At 35.4% G+C, this 16,737-nt stretch overlaps 2 protein-coding genes across 3 annotated transcripts in view; one reads left to right on the top strand and one right to left on the bottom strand.

Annotated features, from left to right (window-relative positions):
• LOC114325220 (midasin) overlaps positions 1–16,737 on the bottom strand; it is a 700,017-nt gene that overhangs the window by 157,037 nt on the left and 526,243 nt on the right. The window lies entirely within an intron of this gene.
• The window catches only part of LOC114343967 (uncharacterized), a 518,845-nt gene that overhangs the window by 63,801 nt on the left and 438,307 nt on the right, over positions 1–16,737 (top strand). The window lies entirely within an intron of this gene.

Genomic DNA, 16,737 nt, shown 5'->3' with positions numbered 1-16,737 from the left:
TTTTTGAAGGTGACTAACGTTACAGAAAAATCTGAAAAAAATTAGAAATATAGTGTTTGATAAAATACACAAGACTAAGAAAAAATTAGATCTGCAGCTATCCCCAAAAACAAGTTATATACTTTTTTTCAAAAAAAAAAATTTTAAAATTTTTTGAGGTTATGTACATTTAACCTACAGGTCTATAAAAAATAGACGTGTTTTATAAAAACCTTAACTATGCGTGTAAATTTTTTGAAATTTTAAAATTGATTGCATCCCACCAAAAAAAAAAATAAAATCGAAAAATAAATTTTTTGATGGTGGGGGCAGGGAGAAGGGGGTGGTGGGTTAAAATTACGATGAATCTTATGTCTTAATCACATAAAACTTAAAAAAATGAAAAAAATTAAATTCTGGTAATGAGGGAGGGTATTTTTTAATTTATGTATCCCGTCCATAAGTGGAAAGTTTGATGCGCCACTGTAGACGCATGTGCCACTGAAAAGTGACGGCACAGTGCTCAAACGTTTTCTTTTAGGTTCTACTATTTAAGTTATAGGGTCCCGTCGTGCCTAAAATGATTAAGAATTTTCACCAATAGCGGCTCTTAGTCTATAATACAGGGTCATAAAACATTATAGTATGGGATCCGAATAGAGGTCGACCTGCACCCATCTGCTTTCCGGATGAAACAATTTTTTTATTAAATTTCATACAGAGACAAATACGACTTGCATGGATTGCCTATCAAAATCGTAACATAGCTATCCTTAGGGGGGGGGGGGGGGGGAACGTAGGGGTTGAAATTAACATTTCAAGCAATTTTTTTTTGAAAGTATGGTAGAATTATTTTATTTTTAAATTAAATAAGCATATTCTTGTTCTGATGTCCACCGCAAAATTCATTGTTTTTTAAGGTGTCTTTAAAAATTTTCCACCGTTGCGTTGGCTTATTTTTCAATATTTTTCCCTGAATAATCTATGAACTGTACTGAATATGCTTATTTAATTTAGAAATGAAATATATATACCATACTTTAAAAAAATGTGCTTGAAATGTTTATTTCAACCCCTACGGCCCCCTTAAGGATAGCTATGACACGATTTTGATAGGCAACCCATGCAAGTCGTATTGGTCTATGTATGAAATTTAATAAAAAAATGTTTCACCCGGAAGGCAGATGGGTGCAGGTCGACCTATATTCGTATCTTAGACTATTAAGCCTGATAATATTTAAAAAATTAGCTATAGCTGAATTATCCTTATCCTTAAACTAATTACGTAACAATTTATTCATCTGGTACATAGCACAACAAACACGAAATAGCGAACTTAAACTTGACATCGTGGTTTTCATATACACCAAAGCAACAGCCGATTACTCAAATTTGCCTTAGCGAAAGCATTTGAAGTAGCACTTTCCATTCAAAAAGGGAGATGGAACGTTCAATTGTGATGCACAAATAATGTTAGTAGAAGTGGAAAACAATTGAATGAAGCGGGTAATACGTCATGAAGCGCCGCTCAGTCTACTGAGACGTTCATTTGGAATTTCTTGTTCGAACTGATAGAGCACTCTATAGAACGGGTTTGCTACTGAACTGTAAAATGAAGTATTTAAGTGGCTCTGCATTTGATGGAATCAATTATAATATTATTGATGGTTTGGGAAATGTGGTAAACATTTCTGATTTTCGCTAAATAAAAAGTAAACTTTAAATTGCACTAAATTTTAAATTATCTAGAATCTAGAGAACAAATAACTTATAAATAATCATAACAATAATTTGCTAAATAAAACACTTTACTATCATAGACTATTGTGACGGTGTAGCAAACTTGACAGGCGTTTAGAAAACTTAAAGATTCTTTATGGTAGACTTTAGAACTTTTTAGTACTGGAAAAACGTTGAGTAAATTTGGAATTTAATAAAAGATTACGAAAACTTCAGACAATTCGAGAAATCTTGAAGTAGGTTTAACCAATTACAAAAAACTTGTAAAGGTAAGCTAGATCTCAAAATTGACTAAAAATAAAAACTCTGTTACTTGTTTTAATAAATGCGGAAAAACCGCAAACAGAACATCTCAGAACCATTTGCCAAGAAGTGCCATGAAAGTTGCATAAGCAGGGAGGCTACGGAAAGGAGAGGTACTGTTTTGTTCTGTTTCCTGTCTTTTGGTATAACGAACAAAATAGGGAGAGTGCTGAGAAAACACAAAATATAAACGATATTTAACACCAACAGAAAGATCTGAACTATTTTACCAACAGCAAAATCCAAAATATTGTTAGAAAGTCAACGAGTATATGAGATTCCGTATGGGGATTTTTGAAAGTAGTACATTGGACAGACCAACCGAAGAATCGATGTAAGACGTGAAGAATACCGAAATGCCATCGAAAGGGGAGAAACCACGTCATCTCTTGCACACAAGACATAAATATAGGACATCCAATAAACCTGAACCAAACGACGATGTTAGCTAACACAGAAATCAAAAGAAAACGTGAAATCAGAGAATCGATAGAAATTGAAAAAATCCCAACGGTCTAAATCAAAGAGATGATGCTCAACGGCTTCCTACATGGAAAACGGTACTGAAGAAAAAGACCGAAATAAATCAGGCAACGTCATCGACGCGTATCAGCCCTCCTGCCCCTGCAACTTATACTGGGCCAATTACAAGAGCCATGAACCTCGCAGGAGAGGGAAACGCATCATAATCAACTATATAAGTAACCGTATCGCGAATAAAAATTAATTATTTCAAGCAATAGCGCGAAGTAGAACTACCTAACTTGACAATGGCAAGTGTGATCTTGCCGAAACGTCGTCAAAATAATGGTTTTTCTGAAAACAAAAATTATTCAACGCGGAGTCAAACCCGGAAAACAACAGAAAGCACATATAGCTCCCGCGAAAACTTCAAGTGTATAATGTATATATCTGTTACAGTTCAAGTTGATTCTCAGTTAGAGTCGACTTTTCCTAGTTCGAGTCAACTCCAACTGAAACGAGCAGTAAAAGTTGATTTGAAAAATTTAAATCAACTTTTACTAGTTGAAGTTGACTCTTCCTAACTCTTGTTAGTAAAAGTAGATTATACAATTTACATGAGTATAATTAGTATGGTATAGTTAGACCCAAACCCAGACATCCAAAGTGAAAGTTATCCTCCAACACCAAATTGTTCTATATAGTCCACATAATGTTCAGAAAAAAGTCACACCATTTTGAGCGTCGGGTTTGGTGGAGAGAGTCGGGAGAAATCTGCAAATTCGTAGTTTTTTACGTTTTTCGTCAATATTTCTAAAACTAAGCGGTTAAGCATGAACAACCCTCTACACAAAATTGTTCTACATTAAATTTGAAATAAAAAAGGCCCTATACATAACCCTTCTAAAATGAACGGTTCCAAAGTTACGGAGGTAGTATAGTATAACTGGTCCAAAAAAAGGCCTAACCCAGACATTAAAAGTAAAAGTTTTCCTTCAACACCAAATTGTTCTATATGGTCCACATATTGTTCAGTAAAAAGTTACACCATTTTGAGCGTCCGGTTTGGGGGGGGGGGGGGGGAGATGGGGGAGAAGTCGGTAAATTAGTAGTTTTTTTACGTTTTTCGTCAATATTTCTAAAACTATGCTTTAGCGTAAGGAATGTTCTATAGAAAAATATTCTACATATAATTTAAAACAAAAAAGGTTTATACATAATTGTTATAAAATCAACGGTTCCAGAGTTACGGAGGGTGAAAAGTGGAGGTTTTCGATACTTTTTATATTTACCGAATTCTCCCCCCTCTCCCCCCCAAACCCGACGCTCAAAATGGTGTGACTTTTTTCTGAACATTATGTGGACCATACAGAACAATTTGGTGTTGGAGGATAACTTTCACTTTGGATGTCTGGGTTTTTGGTATAGTTATATCATAAATATTGCCCAAAAAATATAAAAAGTATCGAAAACCTCGACTTTTCACCCTCTGCAACTCTGGAACCGTTGATTTTATAACAATTATGTGTAGAACTTATTTTGTTTTAAATTTCATGTAGAACATTTTTGTATATAACATTGTTTACGGTAAAGCATAGTTTCAGAAATATTGACGAAAAGCCTAAAAAAACTGCTAATTTACCGGGTTCTCTCCCATCTCCCTCCCAAACCGGACGCTCAAAATGGTGTAACTTTTTACTGAACAATACAGAATAAGCCAAATAAAAACGGAACATATGCAGTTAATACAGTGTATCGGAACTACGCTTGAAATAGTCGACCAATATAAAAGTTTGGCACTCATAAATCATAGCAACTCAACTACCTGTCTCCTTTTAGGCTAAGGCTACAGCAAGACAAGCGACAATTTACGGCGCCATTAGAGCAGTAAAATGAAGCGCGAAAATGGGTCCCACGGTGGGAGTAGTGGATGGTCAGACTGAGCTGTAAAATATCGCGAAGCAATATCGAACGGGTTCATCTTCGGCGTCGTGTCGCAAACAAATGGACCTGGGTCCAAATTTGTAGCTCATCTAGTCACTGTACAACCACGATCAACCACGACCAAAACACTGTATTTACATCTCGCGACACGCCGTAATTTACATCCCCGTCAGGCCATGCTTTTTACTGCAGTTACTGCCGCTTCATTTTATTGCTGTTACAGCGCCGCAAGAGCAGTAAAATGAAGCGGCAGTAAAAAGCATGACCAGATGGGGATGTAAATTACGGCGTGTCGCGAGATGTAAATACAGTGTTTCGTTCGTTGTTGTGGTTAGATGAGCTACAAATTTTTACCCAGATCCTTCTTCCCAGGACCCATTTTCGCGCTTCATTTTACTGCTCTTATGGCGCCGTAAATTGTCGCTTATCTGACCGTAGCCTTAGCCTAAAAGGAGACAGGTAGTTGAGTTGCTATGATTTATGTGTGTCAAACTTTTATATTGGTCGACTATTTCAAACGTAGTTCCGATACACTGTATTAACTGCGTATGTTCCGTTTTTATTTGGCTTATTCTGTATGTGGACGATATAGAACATTTTGGTGTTGGAGGAAAACTTTTACTTTTGATGTTTTGGTTAGGCCTTTTTTTGGACCAGTAATACTATACTGCCTCCGTAACTTTGGAACCATTCATTTTAGAAAGATTATGCATAGGGCCTTTTTTATTTCAAATTTAATGTAGAACAATTTTGTATAGAAGGTTGTTCATGCTAAACCGCATAGTTTTAGAAATATTGGCGAAAAACTTAAAAAATTACGAATTTACCGATTTCTCCCCCCTCTCCCCCCCCCAAACCCGACGCTCAAAATGGTGTGACTTTTTTCTGGACATTGTGTGGACCATATAGAACAATTTGGTGTTGAAGGATAACTTTCACTTTGGATGTCTGGGTTATGCCATCTTTTGGATCAACTATACTATACTAAATCTCACGTGCATTTTTGATGAGTGCGCGTCTCTTTGTTTTAACCGTTTCAACTACTTATTAGTTCAGGCTGTAACGTCGCCCCCGTTAGGTAAATTATTCCGATTCGATTTTTTTGCACAAACTTACTCAAACAAATACATTCTTATAACAAATACACAGTGTCAGGCAGTACCGCGGTCGAAAAATTGTTTAACCAATTTTTGTTAACCAAATTCACAAAAATAATTCTTATATACTCTAGATCATATTAAGTTTTTATTGTGTGAAAATTGTAAATATAGATAGCAGTACGTGAATGGTTTAAAGTGTGCCTGAAGGTATAATGTATTTTAAATGGGATTTACTTTTTCGCACTGTTTTTTAGCACACTTTCATATAATCAAATATCCTTAATTTTCGCCTTATCATGGTGATGACATGTGAGCAATAAATTACAAAAAAAGTTTTGACAGTTTTGTGGTTTGACAGAAGTTTGAATTTTTAAATGTGAAAGTTCTAAAAAATTGTAAAATAGGAATGTATTTCAGTGACGAAGAGTTGCAGTTTTTTTATTTGTTTTTTGGTAGATAAAATATTGTATGAAACTGTGCGTGAAGTAAGTTTAGAGCACGAGCGGGCCGAGTGCTATACATCGCCTAAGTTCGCAAAAAGCATCCTTCACGAACTGTTTTATAAATAACTAAGTATTTCACTCCGGACAAATTTTTTTAGATTATTTTGGTCATTCAGAGCCAAAAAGGCCTCTTGTGATTTTTCTCCAAAAATTGATAGTTTTCGAGTTATACGCGATTTAAAATTTGAAAAATGCGAAATGACCATTTTTAAGGCTTAATAACTCGATTAAAAACTATTATTAAGAAAGTCACAAAGTCACCTAATTAAAGTTTAAGGCCCCTACAAGATCCTGGAGAAATTTTTGTCATTATTTTATTACATAAGCTGTTATTTTTAATTATCAACAATGAGCGCTAAAAGCGTATTGAGGCGGCCGTCAATGTGAGTGCGAGTAAGATCCTCCATTCCGACCGTCCAATGGTGCATCTCAGTCGCACTCACATTGACAGCCGCCTCAATACGCTCCTAGCGCTCATTGTTAATAATTAAAAATAACAGCTTAGTAATACAACAATGACAAATATTTCTTCAGTACCTTGTAGGGGGGTCGTTAAAATTTGATTTGGTGACTTTCTGACTTTCATAATAATAATTTTTAACTGAGTTGTTAAGCCTTGAAAATGGTCATTTTCGCATTTTTCAAATTTTAAATCGCGTATAACTCGAGAACAATAAATTTTAGAGAAAAATCACAAAATACCTCTTTTACTCCGAATTTTTGTGAATTTTTTTGTGAATTTGTTTAAAAAAATGGTTTAAACAATTTTTCGATTACGGTACCACCTGACACCCTGTGGATTCGTTATAAGGACCTCTTTTTGAGTAAGTTTGTCCAAAAAATCGAACTGGAATAATTTACCTAACGGGGGCGACGATACAGCCTGGACTATAAATATCACGATTTGAACATAATATACAGTAACATTTAATTTCTAGAATCGGTTGTTTGTGTGAATCAACTTTTACTAAATGGCATTGGGAAGAGTATACTTTAACTAGTTGGAGTCTACTTTTACTAGTAAATGTTGAATAAAAATCTTCATTTTATATTTATAATTAACTTTTACTAAAACCAGCCGTTTTAGTCGACTCGAACTAGGAAAAGTCAACTCCAACTGGATAATCAACTTGAACTGTAACATATCCATGTAATATAGGTTTTATTATTGCAAGGTTTCCACTATTCGTGTCTAAAACGTCCTCAGTCCTATGTAGACATGTGTCGCTTTTTTATTAGTTTTCTGTCGTCGCTCATTTACTTAATAGAGAGCAGTTTAAAGGAAATGCACCAAATAAATATTTTCTTCCCTCTACTAACGTTTTACATTGAACACAATTTATTCGAATTCTTTTTCCTGCCAGACAAAACTTTTGGGATGTAAATTTAGACGTTGTGTTCTTCCAATTGGACTTTTGAAAATCAATCGTTGTTTCTCTTTGTGATCGAACGCGCTATAAAAGTTAAGTAGGCCGAATTGAATTCCTGTGACGTTGAGGCTGTCAAATAATGGTTTATATGTTATTTTGCCTGGGTTATTTATGGCATAATAAGAAGCGAATGTAAATAGTTTGTTGGATTGAGTATAGGGGAACGGGAATACGACAAAAGAATAGTGTGTGACTGAAGCAACATTTTTTTAATAAAATATTCAATATATGGGCATCAAAATCAGCAAAACAATTAGTTTGTTATAGTAGTTGGAACACTAATTACAAAGGTACCTATCTCTAACGTCCATATTAGTCCATCGCATAGGTGAAATTCTATGGTTGCAAATTTGGCATTAAAATCACCCATTATAGTCCAGTTCTCACAGCACCAAACCTCAAAAAATCAAAATGCAGTCGAACCCGCTTATTGGAATAGCCTTCGTGAAAAGCAAGTATATTGTTATAACCGGGATATTCTAATAACCGATCGTTGGTGGATAGCCGAAATAAATGTACCGAATATACGTAATGATAGTACATACTATGTTATGGGCCATTCCACGAACATACGCCTGTTTTGGATTACTTCGACAACGAATATTTTACTGTGCAACATAAGAAGTACGAAAGTAAATGGCGCTAATAATTATTCCAATAAACACCAATGTAATTTGCAATTTACTTTCGTTCTTCTTATTTTGCACAGTAAATTATTCGTTGTCGAAGTAATCCAAAACAGGCGTATGTTCGTGGAATAGGGTTATAACATGTATATGTATATGGTTTTAGGTCTTTTTATGTCAATAATACAGTAGTGTAACTATTAGGTACTTATTTATTAAAGACCAAATTGCATTATATAATGTGGATACATACAGGAATTAATATGAAATGTATACAATATGTAGATGTGTAAATATTTTCTTATTAAAATACACATAAAAGAGTTACTTATTTTGTTCACTTATGTAACATCTTCACTTATACCACCTGCAAAGTCCTCTAACTTACCTTTAATACTTACCTCAAATTTCTTAGCTAATGCAGAGCTTTTTAGTGCTTCGACGTTAAACCTTTCCTCTTTAACTCCTCTGAATTTCTTTGCATTGGAGATTTTAGCTGTAATTTTCAGTTGGACTAGGTAGTGGTCTGAATCTATGTTTGCCCCGAGTCTTGCCCATACGTCTATGTCGTCACTGAAATCTCTTGCGTCATCCACTACATTATCGATTTGATTTACTGTATTCCCATCTGCAAAGTCCTCTAACAAATGGATAAGAGAGAAAACAAAAGTAAAAAACGCAACTGAACATATAACAGGGTTAAAATGGAAATTTGCGGGCCACAATGCGAGACAGGAAGATAAAAGATGAAATGCTGAAATACAAAACTGGAAACCGTGGACAGGAAGAAGAAGAAGAGGAAGACCTCAGATGCGATGGAAGGACGATATTCTAAAAGCTGCAGGAACTAACTGGAAAAGCGCAGCCAAGGACAGACGGAAATGGGAAGATTTGGGGAAGGCCTATGTCCAAATTCCTGAAGAAGAAGATTCCCATCATGGCTTCTCCATGTTCCTTTATTGAAATGATATGCATAAAGCATGGGCTGGCAACTACCATGTTCACTGAGGCAGCTACATCAGGCGAGTTACATTGTTGCTCAATTCTGTTATTTCCTCTCCTTACGTATTATTTTCTAGGACAGCTTTTTATAATGCTTTCTAGTTGTTCGTAAAATTCTTCTTTTTTTATCCGACTTCTCCTCAGTTGGTGCATGAGCATTTAATATTTGAATATTTATCTGGTGCTTACGCACCAATAAGTATTCGAGAACTTCTTTTCTTCTACAATGTGGCTTCAGTAAGTTTTTGTTCCATCGTTTTCGTGGGTCTTTCCACTGATCATCTTTTTATTGGGGAACCGTCTCCCGCCATCTTTACTACTCTGTTTGTTGTCATTCGGCTTATGTGATGGTTCCATTCTACTGTTTCTTACCTAGTTCTTAATGTTCTTCACCTTACATCTTCGCTAAGTACATCTGCACTTCTAGCTCTGTCCCCTAGTGTCTTAACATAAATTTTTCGAAGGGTTTTCATGCCTGCACTACACCAGCAAACAGACTTTTTTTCATCTTTAAAGAGGGGGTCTGGAATCTTCAAAAGACATCTCAGTCCAGAACGCCGCCTGACTGACCTTAGTGCAGGATTCATTCTTCGTAGCCCCAGCGATAATTCCCGAGGTACTTTAAAAACGCTCTCTCGTCGTCGAGGCTACGCCGAATGCCTACCTGCTGAACCAGACCCTCCTCTGTCATCCAGCGCTCCGAAAGCGGAATGGCCGCTGCAAGGTCGACATCGCTTCCGAAGCACTTTACCCTCATTTATCGACAGACTGTAAGCAAGGATGCACTTCCTTTTCCGCCTTTTTTTGGTCCCAAAATTGGGTTTTTGTTTGTATGTTTTTTTTTATTAGAGCTTCTTTACCACAGTCTGTCTCATAAAATCTAACTCACCTATTCGCCTCTCATCAAAACTTATTCCCTCTACCTTCTACTTACAATATATTTCCCTCTCATCCCTATCGTTGGTACAGCTGTTTTTCCTCCTCTTCTTTCTTCTTGGTCACTACACGGATATAGTTGTGTATACTAGTCCAACCAGATTTATTTTCAGTCATTCTCTCAATCATTTCTCGCACTGTCACAAAATTCACACCTGTCTTTCTTTCCATTCTGTTCCTTTCTATTATCCATCTGTTGCACTCTAGCATCGTATGTGTAACGGTGTCCGGGTGTCCACAGTATAGACATTCATCAGTGTCAGTCTTTCCAAACGTAGAGAGGTAGGCTCTAAAACACCCGTGTCCTGTGAGCACCTGCGTCAGGAAATAACCCAGTCGTCTGTAACCACAGTCCATCCAATCCTTCAAGTTAGGTAGCAGAATCTTTGTCCACTGTGTCACATGCTCCGTGTTGTTCCATTCTTCCTGCCATCTTTCAATTGACCTTTCTCTTTCCTGTCTTCTTTCGGCCATAGTGAGCTCAACGTCTCCTCTCTCATATAGTTCTTTTCTTTCTACTACCAACACATGCAGCGGAACACATCCAGTGATGGCCCACAAGGCTGCGGCAGACACAGTCCTGTACGCGCATGCCCCTCGCAGCAGACTTGTTCTATCCACTCGTGCAATGAGCCCCCTGTAGGCCTGTATCTCTACCGCCTCACTCCAGACTGGTGCCGCGTAGAGGACGATCGACTGCACAACACCGTGCAAGGCCCTCCTCCTTTCGGATTTGGGTCCTCCAATGATGGGCATCACCCTCCCCAACGCAGCTGCACTGTATCCAGGACATTCTCTCACCTCCATTGCCTTCATTACCTCGTTCCACTGCAGCTTATTGAATGCATTCCTAACATCGAACAACAACAGGGCCGCCAACGGTGTTCATCCCTTCTATTGCGCAATGCGTCGAATACACTCACGACTGCGTCAATCGTGCTTCTCCCTCTACAAAAACCAAATTGCCTCGGGGATAAGCCTCCCGACCTCTCAATCATGCCATCGATACGTCCCCGTAGCATTCTTTCATACAGCTTACCGACGCACGGAAGAAGGCAGATGGGTCGATACTTTTTCCCAGCTTTGGGAAGCAGTACAAACTTCGATGTCCTCCTTGGCTCAGAAAATGTCTGTGCTTCCATCAGTGCGTAAATGTGCTCCAGAAGCCACGCGGGCTCCGCCCGTCCCGACAGTCTCGACACCTCACCGCCTCAGGTGATATCTGATCCAGACCGGGGGACCTGCGCGTCCTGAGTGCACCCAACGCCTCGACGAGTTCATCCATGGTAAAGGGTGCATCCTGCTCAGCTTCCTCGTCCCTCCGTACTCCATGCCACCTGCCGGCGGGAAAGAGCTCTCGTGTTACCTCGAGCTTCTTATCCATAGGCATTTCATACGAGGGGTACGCATGAAACTTTTTCATGGCGATCCTGTATCCCTGACCCCAGACGTCCTCATCCAGTTTTCACACAGTTCTCTCCAGTGCCTTCTCTTTTCTGTACGAATTTTCCTGTAGAGTTCCCTCTTCCGTACGCGGTACTCCTCCTCAATCTCCTAGATGACATCAGGATCAACTCCTGCTCTACCCCTTGCTCTCGTTAATCTTCTTCTCATGGCTATACATTCATTTCTTTGTGCCTCGATGTCCGCATTCCACCAGTAGGGTAGCCTGTTTGCGTCTCGGCGACCCATCCTGCTTTCCTCCATCGCTTCTTTAATTACCCTCTCCAGGTTTTCGACCGTCGGTGATTGACCCTGCATCATGCCAACCCTCCATTTGATCAGCTCCTCGTATACTTTCCAGTCATTTCCATCGCCGCATCCGCCCCCCGACGTACCCGACGCACGGACTGCGTCAGTAGTCCCCGCCCCGACTATCGAGAATCCGATGTATTGATGCTCCGTTCCGGTGTAGTCTGGCAAAACCTTCCAGCCTCTTGCTTTCACCTCTATTCCTTGTGTCGCCATCGTCACGTCGATGTACGTACCCGTACCTCTCCTAACAAACGTAGGCTCCAGACCTGTGTTCAGTACTACCAGATCCAGAGTACCCACCCAGTCGGTCAGTATCCTGCCACGTGTGTCGGTGATAGGAGATCCCCACTCCGCTGCTTTTGCATTAAAGTCTCCCAGCACTACGCATTCTCCTGCTGTGGTCCCCACTTCCTGCAAGATCTCGTCCATCTTCCTCTCGTACTCACCCACTGTTATGTTTGGAGAAACATAACAGCAGACCAGCTGCATCCTCTCAATCCGGACGATCACGTATCCTTCTTTCGGTTTAATTTCACACACTCGCAGCTTTCTATAGTAGATTCGTACAGCAAACAGACTACTAACTGCTAAAGTTTAGGTATCCCTGTCTGAAATAGTTATTTAAAAACTAAACCCCTCAAGATAGTGGTTCTATGTAACGTCAACTTAATTGGATTAATTAATCTCATAATCAACATAAATTAATGTTCATCTCGTTTATGAGGTTCTTTTATGATCCAATTACATTCCATAACCTTGTTAGCTTGTAAGTTCATCACACTCAAGTCTCATATTTGAATTTAGTTTGTTTAAAAAGTTCCGAATGATTAAACACGTATGCAGCAGCCTGAAACGCAACTTTGGAGCTCTTTGGAGTAATTTACGATACAAACTTTGCTTTATAATTAAATTTAAATTTGACTTGTCGACGGAAACAATAACATGAAGTTTGTGGCCGTGCATGTGACGCAATTAAAAGTCAAGGCTTTTACAAACACTATGTAATTTGAGGGAGTACATAGTGGTTACAAAAGAGCTAGCAAAAATTAAAGGCGAAATTGTAACGATATTTATTGTGATTAATTATTTATATGGGAAATAAGCCACAATTAAAATGAAAAAAATAATTTTATTATTAATTATTTATATGGGAAATAAGCCACAATTAAAATGAAAAAAATAATTTTATTTTTATTATTAAATAATTAATATATAAATAAAACATATAAATAATTAATCATAAAAATGCCACAAGGAAATAGCTTCAGAACAACATTAAGAAACCGATATTTATTGTGTATTGTTGTTGTTTGTTTGGGTTTATATGACTGCAGACACTAAATCCATTCGCCAATTTTACTACTTTTTATTTTATTAGTCATTTTTTTGTATCTTATCCTAAAACAAATACTTATATTAATCCCTAATAAACAATTCTATCAATAAATAATTATTTTTGTATTTTTTTTATTAATTTTTTATAATATATTTTTTTTATTTATTTTTTTCTAAATGATGTTCTCAGAGTTCCACAGCAAAAACTGCAACATTATTCTTTAGCCCTCTACTTAATTCGAAAGATTTTTACTATAGACTGTCCAAGTTCGTCATTCATTTTACCTACATATTTATTTTTAAATATTTTATATTTTTTTTTCTATTATTTTTTTTAATATAATTTTTTATATATATACAGTATGTCCCTGTAAGTTGTATCCATATGGAAAACTTTTTATTATTAATTTTACGAAAAAAAGTTATTCTTTATAAAAAGCCCTGCATGGTCCAAAACCTAAGATTTAACCATCAAATATCAAATTTTTTGAATATTATACGAGGCATGTCAAAAAGTTTGAATTTCACTCAAGAGTAAAGTAGCTTTATTTTTCGTAATATTGGAAATTGCTATTATGAAAAGTTGTTTGGAATTAAAAACTATATTCTAATATGCAATTACATCCTTCTAATTGAAATTTTTTTTTTGAAAAGTCATGGATAACTATCATTATTTTTTCAGTTATTTCAATTCTGATAACTCTTTTATTATTATTTTACGAAAAAAAAGTGATTCTTAATAAAAAGTTCTGGATGGTCTAAAACTTAAAATACAAACATCTTATATCAAATTTTATCAATTTTATACGAGGTATGTCAAAAAAGATAAATTTAGATCAAAAGTAAAGTACCTTTATACTTCAGAATATTTCAATTAGAAGGATGTAATTACATACTGAAACATACTTTTTAATTCTAAATAACTTTTCATAATAACAATTTTCGATATTGTGAAAAATAAACGTATTTTACTCTTGAGCGAAATTCATATTTTTTGACATACCTCGTATAAAATTGATAAAATTTGACATAAGATGCTTGTATTTTAGATTTTAGACCATGCAGAACTTTTTATTAAGAATCACTTTTTTTTCGTAAAATTAATAATAAAAGAGTTATCTAAATTAAAATAACTGAAAACAATTTTAGTTATCCATAATTAAAAAAAAAAATTTCAATTAGAAGGATGTAACTGCATACTAGAATACGGTTTTTAATTCCAAACAACTTTTCATAATAGCAATTTTCAATATTGTGAAAAATAAAGCTACTTTACTCTTAAGTGAAATTCAAACTTTTTGACATACCTCGTATAATATTCACAAAATTTGATATTTGATGGTTAAATCTTAGGTTTTGGACCATGCAGAGCTTTTTATAAAGAATAACTTTTTTTCGTAACATTAATAATAAAAAAGTTTTCCATATGGATACAACTTACAGGGACATACTGTATATTTTATATTTTTTCCTTCTTTTTTATTTTTTTTATATTGTTTTTAATTATTTTTTTTCTTTTATTTAATTTATAACAATTTACAAGAAATACTTACTCTATATTTTACAAAAACAATTTAAGTTTAATATCTAAAATATGTTTATACAACAGTCGGTATACCAACTCATTGTTTTCTAATGTTAATAAATAGTTTAAATTAATGGGATGATGGACATCAGTCAAAGAATACAGTGAATTTAAAAACGTATTAACGTTATTAGAAATAAGAGAACAGGTCAAAATTTTGTGTTGTAGGTTACCCAACTGACCACAAATATAAAAAATGGCTACCATTTATTGTAAAATGGTAGCCATTTTTTAAAACACATTAAATGTGATTATTTTATATATACATATATATATATATATATATATATATATATATATATATATATATATTAATTACTCGATTATTTTAATTTCTGCCTATGTAAAAACAAAACCAAATTCAAATTAAATTATCTAATAAACTTTATTCTCAGGGCTAATTTTGTATTCGATGCAATACCTTTGATTTGTGGCTTCTAGTATTTCTCCTTACTCCTTCCAGGATAAAACAGGGAAATTAAACACATTCAATATCATATAAATGTAATCTATTATTTATTTGTCCAATATGCCGTATAAATAAGATTTGAAAAAAAAATACTAAAATCTAAATTTGTTGCAACAATTTGTTACTTAATAAACCACGCTTTAATTCTGATGTCTCCTTGTTGTAACAAAAAGAAATTATTTAAATAAATTATTGTTTATTCATACTAAATTTAATAAAATTTACTTTTTTCCTTTTGAATTGCTTACTAAAAGTTGGAATGACTAACTGAGTTATAGAACTGTTTAATACAAAAAAAATTGAGCATACATGGTGTGGATATAAACAAGCTCTCTCCGTTTCGACAAATGATTTGACTAACCTTTTTGTTTATTCACTCCTTCTTTTCCCAGATTGCCTCGTCCTTGATTCTCCCTCACGTACTCTTTGGATGTTGCGAAAAGGTCCCTCTCGTCCAAACTGCTTCAAAAACAAACAAAACCAGGACTAGCTCGAATTCTCCTCAGTTTCTCCTTTCTCGATATCTTGTGAAAATAGATACCAATCAGCTACCCATTCTAGACAGAACAAAGGAATCTTCCTCGGACACAGAAAAATTTTACTTCTCAACCGGTCAACAATTTCGTTTCAACTTGATTCTGCTCGCAAAGGCCGATTTCACCACTTTACACTGACTTCTCACTTTTCAAAAACTGGACTCCTCTCTCCCAATATTCATCACACACTGTCTATCTTTTCTCTCTGAAATTCCGACTCCACATTCTCATCCCTTCCATCGATCTTTCTCTACCAATTAAAAATAAACTCTCTACCCAAAACATCCGTACTTTCCTTTACTAAGAAAAACCAACTTAATTTGTATCCAACTTTCCATTTTGTTAAAATTCCAAGAGCCATCAAATTACTATCGTTTTTTCAAAAAATAAACAAAAAGCCTTACATTCTAAACTCAATACAATTTAAAAGATAAAAAAGATAATAAAATTTGTTTATCGTTTTAAACCTTCTACGAATTATTTACAAAAATCCTATTGATGTTCACAAACGAAATAACATGCACTTTCCAATATTTTTGAACCATTGTCTGTAAATCCTTTCAAAAAACCCATTAACGAAAACCACATTAACGATTTCACCTTCCCCGAAAAAAGCACTATTTATTAATTAAATTAGACTCTATACATTTTTTGGTCATATACAGGGTGAAGAAAATCTATGATCTTGTGGTCCAAGATATAAATTTATTTTCTGAATTTTTCCAAAAAAACCATTCTACAACAATATATTTTAAGGGTTTTTACCCTGACCAGTGGTTTGATCCCTGGGTCAATTTTAAAATTGGAATGTGTTTGTTCAATGATTTCTCTTCATTTGAGGTATTTACAACTATGAGACGATAGCTCTGATGATGGCATTTAAAATGCTGAAAGTACTTAGCTGAATTATAATAAATTGATTTACACACTATCAGTTTTTTTTTTGAAAACATACACCAGTTCCCGTTTTGAATTATTTCTTAAAAAACTTTTTCTTCGTTTTGAGTATTCCTTCAAGTTCAAGACCTTGGT

Source organism: Diabrotica virgifera, chromosome 7 (genome assembly GCF_917563875.1).
Source record: "Diabrotica virgifera virgifera chromosome 7, PGI_DIABVI_V3a".
NCBI lineage: Eukaryota > Metazoa > Arthropoda > Insecta > Coleoptera > Chrysomelidae > Diabrotica > Diabrotica virgifera.
Note: the sequence above shows the minus strand (reverse complement) of the source record. Positions and strands in the feature narration are given on the sequence as shown.